At 33.2% G+C, this 16176-nt stretch overlaps 1 protein-coding gene across 1 annotated transcript in view; it reads left to right on the forward strand.

The window, feature by feature from the left end:
* The window catches only part of LOC129958346 (attractin-like), a 142505-nt gene that overhangs the window by 102532 nt on the left and 23797 nt on the right, over positions 1 to 16176 (forward strand). The window lies entirely within an intron of this gene.

Genomic DNA, 16176 nt, shown 5'->3' on the forward strand with positions numbered 1-16176 from the left:
ATATTTATTATATTTTAACTTTTTTATAAATAAATTATTTAATTGTTTTTCTGCTTGTAACTTTAATGCAAAAGTAGTATTTTTTTAACAATATGTGTTCTCAATTCACTGGGGACGTACAAAAGTGAATACAATGAAGGGTTGAAGGCTTCCAAAAATAAATATACAGTGCACTCCCGATTATCCGCGGAAATGGGTGACGCGGCCGCCGCGGATAACAAAAATCGCGGATAATCCGAAAAAAGCTAAAAACGGGTATAGCAAAAGAGAAAACAGTCATTCCAACTTTGAAAAATCGTTTTATGTACAATAAAACGTAAAATAAACAGCAGGAAATGTTTAACTAACGCTTAATATTTTAGTATATCACTCAAAACTAACCTAAAATGCATTTTGTTAATGAAAACAGAAAAGTGCTTTGTACTTACGAGAGGCGTCAAGGATACACAGAAAAATTAATACATATGTACTGTTTTAATACTGTAATGTATTATGTAATTACAAAAGCATAACTGTAAAACTACACCTTTTTGAAGAAATCAGTCATTTGTGTTTGCTTCTTGCTTTGGAAGCATTTTCAATTTGCTTGGAAGCAAAAAAAAAAAAAAAAAAAAAAAAAAAAATAGTGCGGCAGGCGCGGATAATCCGCTCCGCTTATAATCGGGATGTAAAATTAAATGTAAATGGTGCTCTAAAGAATTTGACATTTCTAATGCAACTTAAACCTCGGGAACAAGTAGCATATCCGCTCAACTGGGGCGAAATTAGCTGCGGTGCCGGAACTGTTGCGTCGATTCATCATACTTGATTCTCCCGTGTATTTGCGTATAATTTTATTTCTTTAATAATTTGAGTCTTTTATCACAGTTAACTATCCTGTCGGCTATTTAAATGTAAATATATTTTAGCAATTGCGTGGTCGAATTGAAGACGCTTTGAATTTTTTTACTTTCACTACGGGAGGCATTTTATGCAGAAGGCGCGTTGATAGAACTGAAGTTCGTTTACATCGCGACACAAAAGAGACTGAAATTTTTCACTACGTTGGTTTTACTATGAGATATTGATAGGGATTTCTTTGACACGTGTAGTCTTAGGAATGCTAAATTGAAGTATCCTTAAAAGAATGTGGTAAGCATTAAGAATTTTTTTCCCTTCACTCGGAGCGTAAGAAAATGCTGAAGTGGGCAGTTGTGAATAAAGCGCTTGGGGAAATAATTAAATAAAAAAGAGGAATTTGAGCAGGAAATAAGATTATTTTAGAATGAAGTTAATATGGCCTAAATTAAGATAAAAATTTGGAAATGAATTAGATTTGAATTAGATTAAGAGATATCATTACACACATACACACACGCGCGCGTGCATATTTCCGACAGGTTTTTTTTTTCTTCCTTGTGTCGACTTAGAAAAGGGAATCTTAGGTATTTTTGAAATAATTGTGTCGGCGCCAGGGATATTTATTCTTTCGCTTGCTCTGTGGGAAACAAAGAAAAGGCAATATTTAGAGCGCATGTTGACAATAAGTAATTTTAAAAAATGTTAGGATTTGGATCAGAAAGTAAGAGAAAATTTTAGAATGAAGTGTCATATACTAATTTAGGGTAAAAATATGTGAAAGTAATTAAAATGAAATTAAACAATATCACACACACGCGCGCGCGCGCACACACACACACACACACACACACACACACACACACACACACACACACACACACACACACACACACACACACACACACACACACACACACCAGGAGGTGTTCGGAACCCTGTAGCGTGTTATGTACTGGACGAAATTTAGCCACTATACACATTAAAGTATGCGGTTTCGATTTATCTAAGGGAAAAACAAACAAACTAGTATCAAAAACGCCGATAGGAGAAATCCTGGCACTGCGATCTAAAAGAACACTTTATTATGTACTTAGTTTAAACGGGTACTTTGTGACATGACATCGAAGATAAAAGGAAGGGTTGCGGGAATTTAAATCATTCTGCGTTGCTACTATGTGAACGCGCCTTATTAGTCAAGCTGTTTTATAAACAAGATGAAAATTTCAATGCTGCTCTTTGTTCATTCCGGCGGTAAAAACAGTTACGTATAGGACCGATAACCATAACTAACTTACGAAGAATGGGTGAAAGATTTGAAACAACAGGAATTCTTGGTGTGCCGAGAATTCAAGGCCGAGGACGTAAAGGTATCAAGCAGGAACAGGTTGAAGAGAAGGAGGAACAAGGATCAGATGATAGCCTATAAGCAGGGTACCAGCAGTGCAAGTTCCATATCAAAACAAACAGATATCCCGTTCTCGACGGTGCATAAGATATTGCGTAAGATCCTGAAATTTTATCCGTATAAGATAACACCCATTAGCTGATGACACTGATTTGAATCTTGGCAATTTCTGGTTGTGGGGAGTTTCTGATTACTTGAAAGGCTTTGTGTATCAAGGGCATGTTCCTGACATTTCTACTTTAAAAGATCAAGTAATGCTACATGCCAGATGAATAAATGCGAGCCACCGTCGAAAATCTCTAGTATCGCATGCAATTATTGGAGCATCAAGTTGGTGGTCAGCTTGAACCAAATTTGTAAGTTGCTATAATAAACATTTTTCATTGGTATTTGGTGTGTTGCTATTTACTGTTTCTATTGGCAGTTATGTATTCTTTTTCCACACATTATGCACTTGCAGCGCCAGGATTTCCCCCTATCGGCGTTTTTTATACTAATTTTTTTCTTGATAAATCGAAACCGCATACTTTAATGTGTATTGTGGCCAAATTTTGTTATATTTCGTTCAGTACATAGCACTCTACAAGGCTTCAAACACCTCCTGTTATTTCTTGATCACCCTGTATATTAGTGTTTATTAGTATTATATAGTGTTTATTTTACTATTTACCCTGTATATTTATCCCAACAGATTTAAAGATAAAAGCATTTGAATAAAAATAAGATTAAGTTATAAAGTTAAAGTAAAGTTATAAGTTAAGTAAAGCTAAAGTTATTTGAAAAGGTATAAAAGCTAGATTGTTCTGCTAGTTATTAAATGTATTTTTATGAAAGGAATTTTTGGTGAGTTTTGTTGATGAAGAATTGAGAATCAGCATCTGCAGCCCATTCAAATTATCACCAGTTTTTGGAGAAACAAAGAGATAAAAAAATTGATGCCATTGATATAAAGAAAAGACAGAATCTGATTTGTCATTTTCTTTATGGAAAAATAAATCTTTAAATGGGAAAACTGCTGAAAATATAATGCTATTAAACTTGCTCAAAAGCTGATTAAACCAAAGACTTTTCTCTGCTAAAAAAAACTAATAAGTTGCGAAAAATTATGGACGAGAAAATTGAACAATTGAATGCATTAGTTAGCGAAATTTCTAAAAAGAAACAGAAAACTTTTTTTTACCTAGTTAATAAAATTTTACATGTTTTTTTATTCTAGATTTGTTGATTTGTATTCTTAACCTTTTTTTCTATTAAGAAATTGAAAGGTTAATTAAGTGGCAATGTCATATTTTTCTTCTTAATACAGACTGTAATGTAAATAAAGTATTTCAGATGTGGATTGAAAGTGCTTGAATTTAATTTTCATGAGAAACTTGGAGAAAAACATTTTAAGTAACTTAACTTTTAATGTCCATGAAAAATATGCAGTAGTTACTGGTGGGCTTCTCTGTTTCTATTTTTTAAAACTGGATATTATTTTCGGTCAACTTGGCGAACTTCATTATAACTTAGTTCCATAATCAAAACTACTATGCTATTGTTGGTCCTTAATTTTTTCCTCAAAGGTGCTGTAAAATTGCTTATAAACTACTTATTTTTTAAGATAAAATTTGACTACTCACGCTGTCTTATCAAGTTGTCAATATATTCAATCTTAGGAAATGTGGATCTCTTAGTTCCATGCTGCTAACCTTTCATTCCTATTTGTCTAGGTAACTTCTAAATTTTGAAATTACAGGTATTATATTTTCTTCATTATATTCCATTAAAAATATAACGCTATAAAAAGTTTATTGTGCAGTGTAATAGTTTAAAAATGAGATTCATTTATAACTCCGTGCTTCTTCATAAAACTGCTTTCATTGCAAATGAATCAAACGGACTGATTCATTCTAATCCTCATACTAATTAACCGAGTTAATTGCATAGGTAATTAGCTTAGATCATTAAATGCTGTCTAAAATTTTTCCCTCGTGGAAGCTGAAGTTTTTCAATAATGCAGCCTGATATGCCTACTTCTATATGTGTAGAAAATTTCGTTAAAAAATTTGAAATACTTTGTGATTAAAAGTAACAGGGCATTTTCTGATTTTCACATTTTTTTCAAATTCCTCCAAAAAGAAAGATGAGTTGCCTTAAACTTTGACTATGTAAAACATTTGTTTGCATTGACAGTTTCATTGTGAATATTCATTGTCGAGTGAGTTTAAAAATTCCACCAGGAAGATGATAATGACTTTCAGCTTTAGTAAATAGTTTTGCTATGCACAACACTTATATTATCAGAATATATTTTATAAAGTCTTTTACTTTAAAAAAATCATAAACTTTTATTTATTTATTTATTTATTTTGCTTCCAGAATTTTCACTATATTATATTAAACTTACAGAATGCATGAAAATATGCCAGCAATGCATCATATTAAATTTTGAAACAAGTCATTTGAATATTCAGTGAGAAGCGAATTTTTGAGTCAATAATTTTTAACTGTGAAATAGCGTATTTTTTCAAAGTTTAAATATAGCGAGAAGTTTTTATAAAAATTTTATTTGAATAAAGTTAAGACTTGAAAAGGTAGCGGCATTGCAGCGAGTTGATTCTCATTTGCTTTATTAGAGAAGCTGAATGGCGAGAGGGTTTTTCCGCAAACTGGGAGTTTTTATGCTTTAAACTTTCAGTAGATATTTTCAATTGTATAATGGTTAGAAATGTGAAAAATATGACTAAATATACTAAGAAATTATGTGTATAACAGAAATTGTATTAAATTTGTCACAACAAATATTAGTCAATTTCATTTAATTATTAATATTATTTATGCAATCATTTGAATTGTTATACATAATCTGACAAACATTATATAATTATAGACATCTAGACACTTTTATGTTTTGCTTATCCTACAGATGAGTCAACTACTTATATACAGTGGGACCACCTTTTGTTTCAATAACTTTTGCTACTTTATAAGAAAGGCTATTTATTAGTTTTTGTAATTGGAAATTAGAAAAGAAATTGCCGAGCTCTGTCATTGATGAGCAATATTATAGTCTTGCTTGAATTTATCCTATAGATTTCAGTATACCAGCTCTGCATAGTTTGTGCTTTTTGGACAAAAAAAAAAAAAAAAAAAAAAATGATTGAAACAAGAATAAAAATATTACTGAAATGGATTCTCCCATCCTGCTGCCACAATGTGTAGGCTTGTGTTGATCATAATTTTGATTTACAGGTATCATTGCAGCAAAACTGGCCCCCAATTCATATTAGTAATTTACTCATCTATAAGATTAGCAAAGCTTAAAAATGTTTGGATCCTTCAGTTATTCAGTGTTTATCAAATACATGTTACAGCTCCAATGTTTCTGCAAATAATATTAATGACAATGTAATTGTTATTTGTGATGTTTAATTTGCTACAATTTAAACGAGGTTCTTAATTTTTATCAGATGTTTCTTCAATATTTCTTTTATACAATTCGATATAATTATTGAAAGATTAAGGTTTAAAAATTTTCATTTTGTGAGAAAACTCACAATATTTAGCTTCACTAATGGAGCAATTGAAATTCAGCTCACTGCAAACCAATATCTTTCCTAGTCTTATTGTATTTAAAAAGAGTTTTTATCTCTCTCTATATAGCAAACACGGAAGCTTTGAAAGAAAATTTGCTATTTCACACATGCACAGTTCAAAATTATTTGCTGCAATTGTTAATGTTTCACTGAATATTCAGAATGTTTGTTTGCAATTTTATCATTATACTTCACTGATATATTACTATGTATTCTGTAAGTGCTGTATAGTTTGATTGAAAGTTACATATCATAACCAAATATATATATATATATATATATATATATAATAAAAATCTTTATCTCCCTGAGTATACATGCTATTTATACGAATATGCTTTAATTCAATGCTCAGCAGATTAAATATGTTATAAAAATTGATGTCCAGGGTGCATAGCATCATGAAAAGTGCTTAAATTAAAAAAAAACCACTTTTAAACACATTAAAAAGTGCCTGCTTTTTTTCTGGAAATGCAAAGACCGCATTTTATTTGCTTTGTTTTCCCATATGTTGAATACGAAAATTTGAAAAAGCATAATCGTAAAGGATTGTTTATCAGATATATCAAAAAAGGAAACCAAGAAAAGGGAAGAATTCGGACATAGAATCCAGGTTGAAATAGAGCCAGGGGTGCCAACACATATTACGATAACGCTCATGAAGCTTTTTTTCCGCTCCCTCTTTCACCAACAATGTGCATTGGCATTTGTTGAAATACTGGAATAGTTATCCGGAAGGGACAGTACGAAATATGTACTGTGCCATACTTGTGGCTCGAAAAGCGTTCGATTTTTTTTTTTTAATTTCTTCATTTCTAAACAAAATTTAATGTTTGAGATGCCGAAGAATTTATTTAAAGTATATCTAGTTAGTATACGTTTAACCTTTTATGTATTGTTAAAGAAGAATATACAGATTAGTTCGGTCAACGGAAAACAAAAATACAGCAGGATTAATTTGGTGTGCCAAACAGATGTATTGAACCTAGTAGAAGCTGTTGTAAAAACACTTGATTCGAAGTCTGGTGCGTTACACATTCGATCATCATTCTCTTTAATATGTTGATTTGGAGCAATCCCTTGAATGACTTATTAAGCAGATTTTAATGTACTATACTGAAATGTATGTAATTGCAATGGGTAATTATGTTAGTCGATCGCGTAAAATCTAGTAAGATCAGATTTAACTTGAAGCCATAAGTTTTCAATAATCGTGATTTCCTTCAAGTTATACTTTTTTAAATGACCCCATCCATTTGAAAATTATTGTTTGTTGGACCAATCTCGCCAAATTTTAGTTTTTACCAAGGGAAAAAAAAATAAATAAAACTATTAGTTCTTTTAATTAAAATATTTAACGAAATAAAAAAAAAATTGAAAAACTTTTATTTTTCCGGGTTTAGACACTATAATTTTATAACTATTTTCATTTTTTTTTCCTTCTTATAATTCTTATGGAATTTTCACCCCATAAAAATCCCCCTTTACTTATAAAGGTTTGACCTGATTAAGAGAGCAATGCACAATTTAAATAATTGAAGTTTGGAACGTAACATTCGGGAAATTATTTTTGGGATAATAGAGGTAGAGGCCGAATAAATGCGGCTTTTTCTAAATTTTTATTTGAAGTTAACTTAAAAAATAAAAACAGAATTTTAGTGTATTTTCATCCTAACATCAATGCATATTATCCCACAAAAATTGTTTTAACGCCGTTTTTAAGATTTAAAACACGCTTTTCATTGATATGAATTTTGTTTGAATGAATGCATTTTTTTCCTTTTGTTTTTATAGTTTTTGAAAAATTAGTTTGGGACATAAGGATTTTATGATGAAATTCAAAACAATGTCACTGCAACACAAAGCCATTGAAAATTTCTGCAGGCAGCAGGGTTATGATTATTATATCATAACCCCCAAAAACAAAAGACCATTAAAAGCAGTCATCAAAGGGCTCCCCTACGAATACGACACAAAAATAATAGCTCAAAACCTAGTGGATAGTGGTTTCCCAGTGACTAGGGTTGTTCAACTTACTCAGCTAAGAATTAAGAGACCTCTTCCATTTTATATGGTTGAACTTAATAAATCTGAAAAAGCCGGGGAAATCTTTAAAATAGTAGTATCACAGTAGAGCCCTACAGAGGTCGCAACCTAGTCTCGCAATGTTATCGTTGCAACCTTTTTCACCACGCAGCGAATAACTGCAACATAAAGCCCAGATGTCTGAAGTGTGGCGAAAGCCACGAAACTAATACCTGCGCGATAAAGGAAAAAATTGAAACGCCAACATGCATCAATTGCGGCAAACAAGGGCACATAGCATCTTACCGCGGCTGTGAGACCTTCCCAAAAATTCAGTCTGCCAGAAAAAATAGGGACAACTATTTTCACAAAAATCAAGCTATGATCAGGCCAAATGTCAGTTTTGCAGGTCTTTTTAAAAACACAAGCCATCCTGAGATGGCGCCTCGATTACAACCTTACGACACAAGCCCACCAGAGCTGGCGCCACAAACCTATGGTCACAAACATACCAACAACACCGTTTTAGAAAGCAATGATTTCGCTGACATTATAGAAGCAATGAAAGAACTTAAAAAGCTAACGACCGAGTACCCGTTACTCTTCTCACAGCTTAGAAAACTAAAAACCGCAAACACTGTTATGGAAAAACTGGACATACTCATGAAGGCATTCGATAACCCAGGTCAACCCGTCATTAACTAGTTTTCTCCTGCAATAGCCTTCGCATAGTCTACTGGAACGCAAATGGCATTAACAATAAAATAATTGACCTTCGTCATTTTGTAAATAAGTATAACCCCGATGTAATCCTACTGCAAGAAACCCACCTTAGGCCACAAAGAAAAATTTTCCTGGCAAACTATTTCTCATATTACAGTTACAGAGCTAACCAGGCTGGCGGCGGTACTGCAATTTTAATTAAAAACGGTTTACCTCACAGTGAGGTCCCCCCACCTTTACTACAACATGTAGAAGCAAGCGTGGTAAAATTAAATTTTAATAATCAAGATCCAATAACCCTAATCTCTATTTATATCCCCCCTAGTGCAGATAATTCCAATTTTATTTTCGACATCGAAAACCTGATGCAAACAGGACCTAATCAAATAAATTGCGGAGACTTTAACGCTCACCACGTTAGCTGGGATTGTAAGCGTAACTGCCCAAAAGGTAATTCCCTAAAATCATTCGCCCTTCAGGCCGGATTAGACATTATAGCACCGTCCACCCCCACTAGATTTGGGCCTCAGTCAGCCAATACAATAGACCTCACCTTAATTAAAGACTTCCTGTACCCATATGAAATTCACTCCTTACCTGAACTTAGCTCTGACCATAATCCCATCTTATTAAATTTTTTCTCTAAATATTCCCTGCCCAATAATCTTAATAAATATAAAACAAACTGGAATAATTTTAAATTAACCCTCAGTCAATCAGAAACCCCAAACATTGATGAATTTACAAACCCAGATAAACTTGACCATTTTGTAAACATCTTCGAATCGCAAATTATTAATGCAAAAAATCTAGCATCCACCCCCATTATAAATAGCCAAAATTCTATTGACCCTAAAATTAGAGACCTAATCAGGGACAGGAACTTTGCCAGGAAAAATTTTCAAAAAACTAGAGACCCAGTCTTCAAGAGACTAATGGACCAAATTAATAAGGAAATTGAAAAACTTAACAATGAAATCCAAAACAATGAATTTATACACAAATTAATTAGTGTTAACACAGAAGACGGATCAATCTGGAAACTTGTCAAAGCTTTTAAAAGTAAAAAACAAAAAATTCCGGCCCTTAAAGGCCCTGATAGTATTGCAATAAGTGATAAAGAAAAAGCAAACTGCCTGGCGGCTAGCCTTGAGAAGCAATTTCAACTTAATGAATTGAGCAATTTCACCACAGAACATAATGTAAATAATACAGTCAAAAGCTTTCTCGACTCACTGCCACAAAAATTTATCGATATCCCCCCTCCCTCAACTGATGAATTAAAGGATCATATTAAAAAACTTAATATCAAAAAAGCCCCTGGCCTTGACAGTATTCACAACAAAATGTTAAAAACACTTCCGGACAATTACCTAAAATTTTTAATTAATATAATTCATAGCATTCTCAAATTAGGACATTTTCCCATGTTATGGAAAACAGCTGCAGTTATCCCCATATTAAAACCAGGAAAAAACCCAACTGATCCCTGCAGTTATAGACCCATATCCCTACTCTCCTCTGTCAGCAAAATTGCTGAACAGATAATTCTCAATAGATTAAATAATTACCTAGAAGAACATAATATACTAACACCTGAACAATTTGGATTTCGTCGTAACCTATCTACAACCCACCAATTAATTAGAGCAGTAGAATTCATTGAGGAAGGTTTTGAAAATAAACAAAAAACTGCAGCGGTTTTCCTTGACATTCAGAAAGCTTTTGACAGAGTTTGGCAAGATGGTCTTATTTACAAGCTAATTAATTACAACATACCCCCACACCTAATCAAAATTATAATTTCTTACCTTAGTTACAGATCATTCAAAATCAAAATAAACAATGAATTTTCTGAAGTAAAACCTATTCTTGCAGGTGTACCTCAAGGATCTAAACTAGGGCCAATTTTATTTTCCTTGTTTATTAATGATATCCCCAAGCAATTTAACACTATGTTGTGCATGTATGCTGATGACACTGCAATACTAGCTAGAAACAAAAATCAAAATTTCATTATCATAGCTTTAAACCGACATATTAAATCTCTTGAGGACTGGTTCGTCGAATGGAAAATTGAAATAAATGCTAGTAAAACTGAAGCTATAGTTTTTAATAAAAATAACTGTAAAAAGAATTTCTCCCCAGTTAAAATTAAAAATCAAATTATCCCGTGGTCTAAGGAATGCAAATATTTAGGTGTTATTCTAGACAGTAAATTAACTTGGATACCCCACTTTATTTACACAGCTAAAAAGTTTCGAGACCTAACTCGTAAATTTTATCCCTTAATTTCTCGAAACTCCAAAATGAGTAGACAAAATAAAATGCTTATTTACTCTGCCTACTTGCGTCCATTATTAACTTATGCCTGCCCTGTGTGGGGATATGCTGCCAAGACTAATCTTAGACTTATTGAACGCCAGCAAAATAACTTAATTAGAAATTTCTGCAATATGAAATACTACATGCCCAATACAAATATGTATTTATGCCTAGACTATTCCCCTCTTAAAAAATTCATTAAAAATCTAGCCACTAACCTTCTTTAAAAACATGGATAAGAATGAAAATGAAGCAGTAGCTAAAATCCCTAAATATAAACCATCTACAAACTCTAGAAGACCCCGTAATATACTACTTTAATTTATCTCAGCCCTTTAGTTTTTCTTCCTAACTTTTATTTTTTCAATCCGAAATTAAACAGTATCTCAATAGCCAATTCTAGCTCACAAGCAGTTAAAACTTATTAAGCCTAACGGCAGCGTACCCCCCCCCCTCACCCTAATATCAGACATTCACAATGAGTCCTGACACTCGCCATCTCCAAATCTCGTCGAAGACGGCCATGGCAAAGTATAGACAGCAAAGAACTGTGAAGTCTCTCCTTACCGGGGATAAGTCCCTGCCGGGGCTAGGCGCCCAGTCAACCCAACCATCACGGAGGGTGTGGTTCTGCTCCATGATAACGCGCGTCCACACGTCTCCAGGGTCACACATCGGAACTGGCCGAGATCAAGTAGGAGCAGCTCGACCATCCATAGGCCTGAGCACAATAATCCCATTGATTAATGAGTCGAAGGATTCCTTGGTCCCAAATTTCCTGTGGCCGCGACGAAACCGAGTCCTTCACAGCGTCCTTGAGTTCGCCGTCCGAGTTGATGCTCTTCCCTTTCAGATGTTTTTTCAGGATACCAAACACATGAAAATCTCAGGGCGATATGACCGGGCTGTAGGGTGGGTGGTCGAGCTGCTCCCACTTGAACTTGGCCAGTTCCGCGTGTGTGACCCTGGAGATGTGTGGACGCGCGTTACCATTGAGCAGACCACACCCTCCGTGAGTAGCCCCGGTCTTTTATTCTTGATGGACCTGCGTAGTCTTCGGAGTGTCTCACAGTACACATCGGAGTTAATAGCACTTCTGTGCTCAAGGAATTCAACAAATAGCGTCAATTGGACGGCTCTCTTTATAAGAGCCTCTGCTCTCTCCTGCGCCCGCTAATACTACGATCTAAGTCGGAGACTCCAATCGCATCCCTAGATGTCTCGCTACGTTCTCTCATAGGGGCATAGGCAAATTTGTTAACGGTTACGTTATTACGACGTTTCATACCTTTTCATTTGAACACCCATTGTATAAAAATGAAATACAAACTGTTTGGTCATGCTATGCTTCTGCATCATTGTTGACATTTTCAGAAATGAGTATTCATCCAAGTAAACTGGTAGTTTGTTAATTTTAAGAAATATTAAAAAAAAAAAAAAAACCGATTTTTATTTTTAATTCAATTCTGTGGTATTGATAGTTTTTCATTTTTATAACCTTTTTTTCTTTTTCTTTTTTTATCAAAATTCAAAGAGACTTATTTTGTTTTACAATAGAATATATTGTGCAAATATCGCACAAATACAGAAATAAATATTAAAATTTAAAAAATACACATTTAAATTATTTTTTTAAAAAAATTTCAGTAAAAACTGTGCATTATTATAAAACAGAAAATATCATATGCTTAGAAAGCATGCATACATATGTGTACATGTACAAAAGTGCTTAATTTTTTTTGGTTAAGGTGCCTAAAAAATGCTTAAAAGTACTGAACTTTTGCAGCAGTTTCTCACTACGCACCCTGTTTTTATCTTCAGACGGAAAAATGTTGGTCGGATCAGAATTTTTCTGTCCTATTACAATAATGATATTATAAAAAGAAATATTCATTCAAAAGAAAGTTATATTCAATGTAGAACTTGGTAATATTTCTGTTGCATTCACGCTATATGAAAATGTTAATTATTTAAATATTTTTATAATAAAATTATGACAAGGACCACAGTTCGAAGATCCATTTGGAGGACGCAAGAATCTGAAATTAGCACAAGTGCGGTGAAATACGAGTAAGCGAAATCAGTTTCCAGAAAATCCAGGTACATTTGAACTACTTGAATAAAAGATACGAATTCCGAATATCAGTCTACAATGAAAGTTCGAAATTATAGATGGTAAAATTTGTTGTAAAAGAGCCGCGAGAGCATCAAGGAAAACAGGGAGACTCAACGACCTTCAAGCATTATGTACTGTCAGAAAAAAACATATCCAAGGAAACTGACCCACCGATAATTTATCTTAAGATAAATATAATTAGAAGTTAAATATAGGCCATCTCTGAAAAATGTCCCGTAAAAGAAATTAACATTTCCGCTCTGAGTGACAAAAAGAATGGAAATGACAAAATGTAGAATGTTTTATCATTCCCATGACTAGGGGCTGATATGTATTCCATGTTTAATGTCAATAGGTATAAGGCTAAATGTTGCACTTTTAACAACCACTGTTGAAAAAAAAAATTAGTTAAGAGCATATGTTATATACACCTACTACTTATTACTTTACTGAAGACCGTCACTGGTGATCGAGCAACGGTACTTAGGAAACTCGATGTGAGAATTAGGTATGGTTCAAACAATTTCATGCATCAAGTATATATCGTTTACATAATGGATTGATGCATTCTTGGCCTAGAATTTTTATAGAAGAATTTTTTCTTAGATCTTGAAAAAAATGAAATTCACACAAAAGGAGAAGCAATGCCATTACAGTCAGTTTATAGCGAATATTCGAAATTTTGACCTTTCTAGCGGCAAAGATCATAATGACACTTATTCAGAACTTTGTACTATTTGGTTTTCTTGGACCTACCTCCTCGACGATATCGTCACAACAACAGAATATCTAGCTTCAACTACGCAGGAAAGAATTTTTGTAGCTGTCTCGCCCCGTAATTTTGGAATGAAGCTCCATCCCATTCAGAATTGTTGATATAGATAATAGGCAGGATATAGATAATAGGCCTATAGATAAAGGAGCCACAATAATTCTTACTTTGTCACGTGGCCTACGTGATGTAAAACACTCTGTGGTCTGAGATTTATCTTCGAATTGTTACACTGATGTAGATTACTCAAGCATTATCTTGTATGGAACTGATACTGGATATAATTCACCTATTAAACAACACCCCAAACTCTAAGCCTTTCCAGCAGAAATGAAATCGAGCGATTCAGTTGAGAGATGAAGGACAGTAATGATATTAAAGAACCTTGGGCCTCTACTATTATATTGGTAAAAATGGGCAATTCAGCCCGCTTTTTTGCGGTTGCAGAATAAACGATATGATTAAGAAAGATACCAATTTATCGATGACAACTTAAATGCCTTGAGTGTGGGAAAAAGGTGGTTTTGGACACTGGATCTGAAAAGCAGCTAATGACAGGTTAAAATTTACGCGAAAACCGAGAGAAGACGACATTGACTGCCGAGCGTAAACTTTGATAATTCACAGTAATGCCGTTTGATGCCCTGCAATGTTTGAAAGGTTAATGGAGGATGGAAATCCGTCATATATTTGAATAATATCATTGTGAAATGCATGTTTCAAGAAATCTCAGTAACCTCCACAAAGTTTTCCAAAAATTGAAGAATGCTTACTGTTAATTTCAGCATCCTGAGACGACACTTTTCGACGATTTTATCTTACTAAGGGGTGAGACGCGGAAGGATATGCTCATTTCCGGAATTCAGTTTATTGTTAAATGTAAACATCTCCTCCTTTCATCTTTCCTTTCACTCTTATTGTGTCGAATTAAACCCATCCTAACGAAGGCACAAAGGTGCGGAGGGTTTTAGAATTATTTGCAGAAAGTACACGAACTGAGCCAGAGAAAGCAAGAGCATTAAATGAATAGCGCCATCTAGAAACAGTTCACAATCTTCATAGTTTCCTAGATTATATACCTATTACCGTCGAATATGCGAAGAATTTCGCAACAATTACGAAATATCTAAATAAATTTACAGCGGAAAAAGCAGAGTTAAACCATAGTCTAAGACATATCAACTTGACGATATGGAAAGGCTTTACGGACCGAATCACGTCTAATAGCGTAATTCATGTTTCTGTGCGTCTTAGGGTAGTAGACTTCGTCAATAATCAGCGGTAGATTCATTCTTTTAATTGTGGGTATGCCAATTGAATTATCTGATGTTTCTCTATCAAAATAAAAAAGGGAAAGGTACGGGACGTATTAACTCGTCCCCCCACTCCATTTAAATACATGTTTTATAATTTTCACTTAATTATCATCAATTTTCAGTTATAAATAATGAAAACTTGAGGAGTACTGATTTAAAAAGAAACATTGTGCATTTGTTAAATTTGTGTATAAATGAAAATTTTGTGTGAAAAAAAAATGATATAACTAAATCAGTTATTTATTACGTACTCTTATATTTTGATAAAGGACCTTCAATAACTTCAATAACTAAAAATAACGATAATTGAAATATTAAGATTATATAATAATAAAATTTTAGCATATTTGAAAAACGTTACAAGAAATATGGTACTGCAGCTCGAATTTGAAACTATGTATATAGTTTTTTCATTTAAAAATGTCAAAGAAAAATTATGAAATTCATATAATATGGTCATTATATGTTTTATATTTGTTATACATTACAACTGTAAGCTTCCTGTCTTGTTTTAAGTATTTTCAATATCACAATGAAACTTTTGCTCCAAATAATTCGTTAAATTCAGAGTTCATCATCATTTTTTCCTGGTTTGTTAGATGGAAAGTTAGAATTTGTTGTCAATTCATGTTCTTCAAATATCCAGTCCCGCCAAAGAAATTGAGAACACAAAAGCTTGCGATTGTACTCAGAATTCCGAGCGCTTTAAAAAACTGCGTTAATTTTTCAACGAAAGAACGCTGCATTGATAGTGATAATTCTAAGGAATTGAATGTATTTCCTTTATTGAATTTATTTATTGAATCTTGGTGATTTCGTTTGCTCATTTAGACTAATTCTGAAATTATTATTATATTAATAAAAAAAAGAGCAGCATCTTTAAAAAAGAGACATGACTGAAATTGTTTTTGAGAAATTTCATTCAATTTTCATTCGTACGCCAAAGAAATTTACTGAACCGAACTAGAAACATTTAACCGTTCATTGAAACAATATTTGCGGTAATAAAACATGAACAAGTTTACAAAAAAAAAAAAAAAAACGAGGAAGGTGGGATAGAATATGCTACACGTCAT

The sequence above is a fragment of the Argiope bruennichi genome, chromosome X1, assembly GCF_947563725.1.
Source record: "Argiope bruennichi chromosome X1, qqArgBrue1.1, whole genome shotgun sequence".
In the NCBI taxonomy this organism is placed as follows: domain Eukaryota; kingdom Metazoa; phylum Arthropoda; class Arachnida; order Araneae; family Araneidae; genus Argiope; species Argiope bruennichi.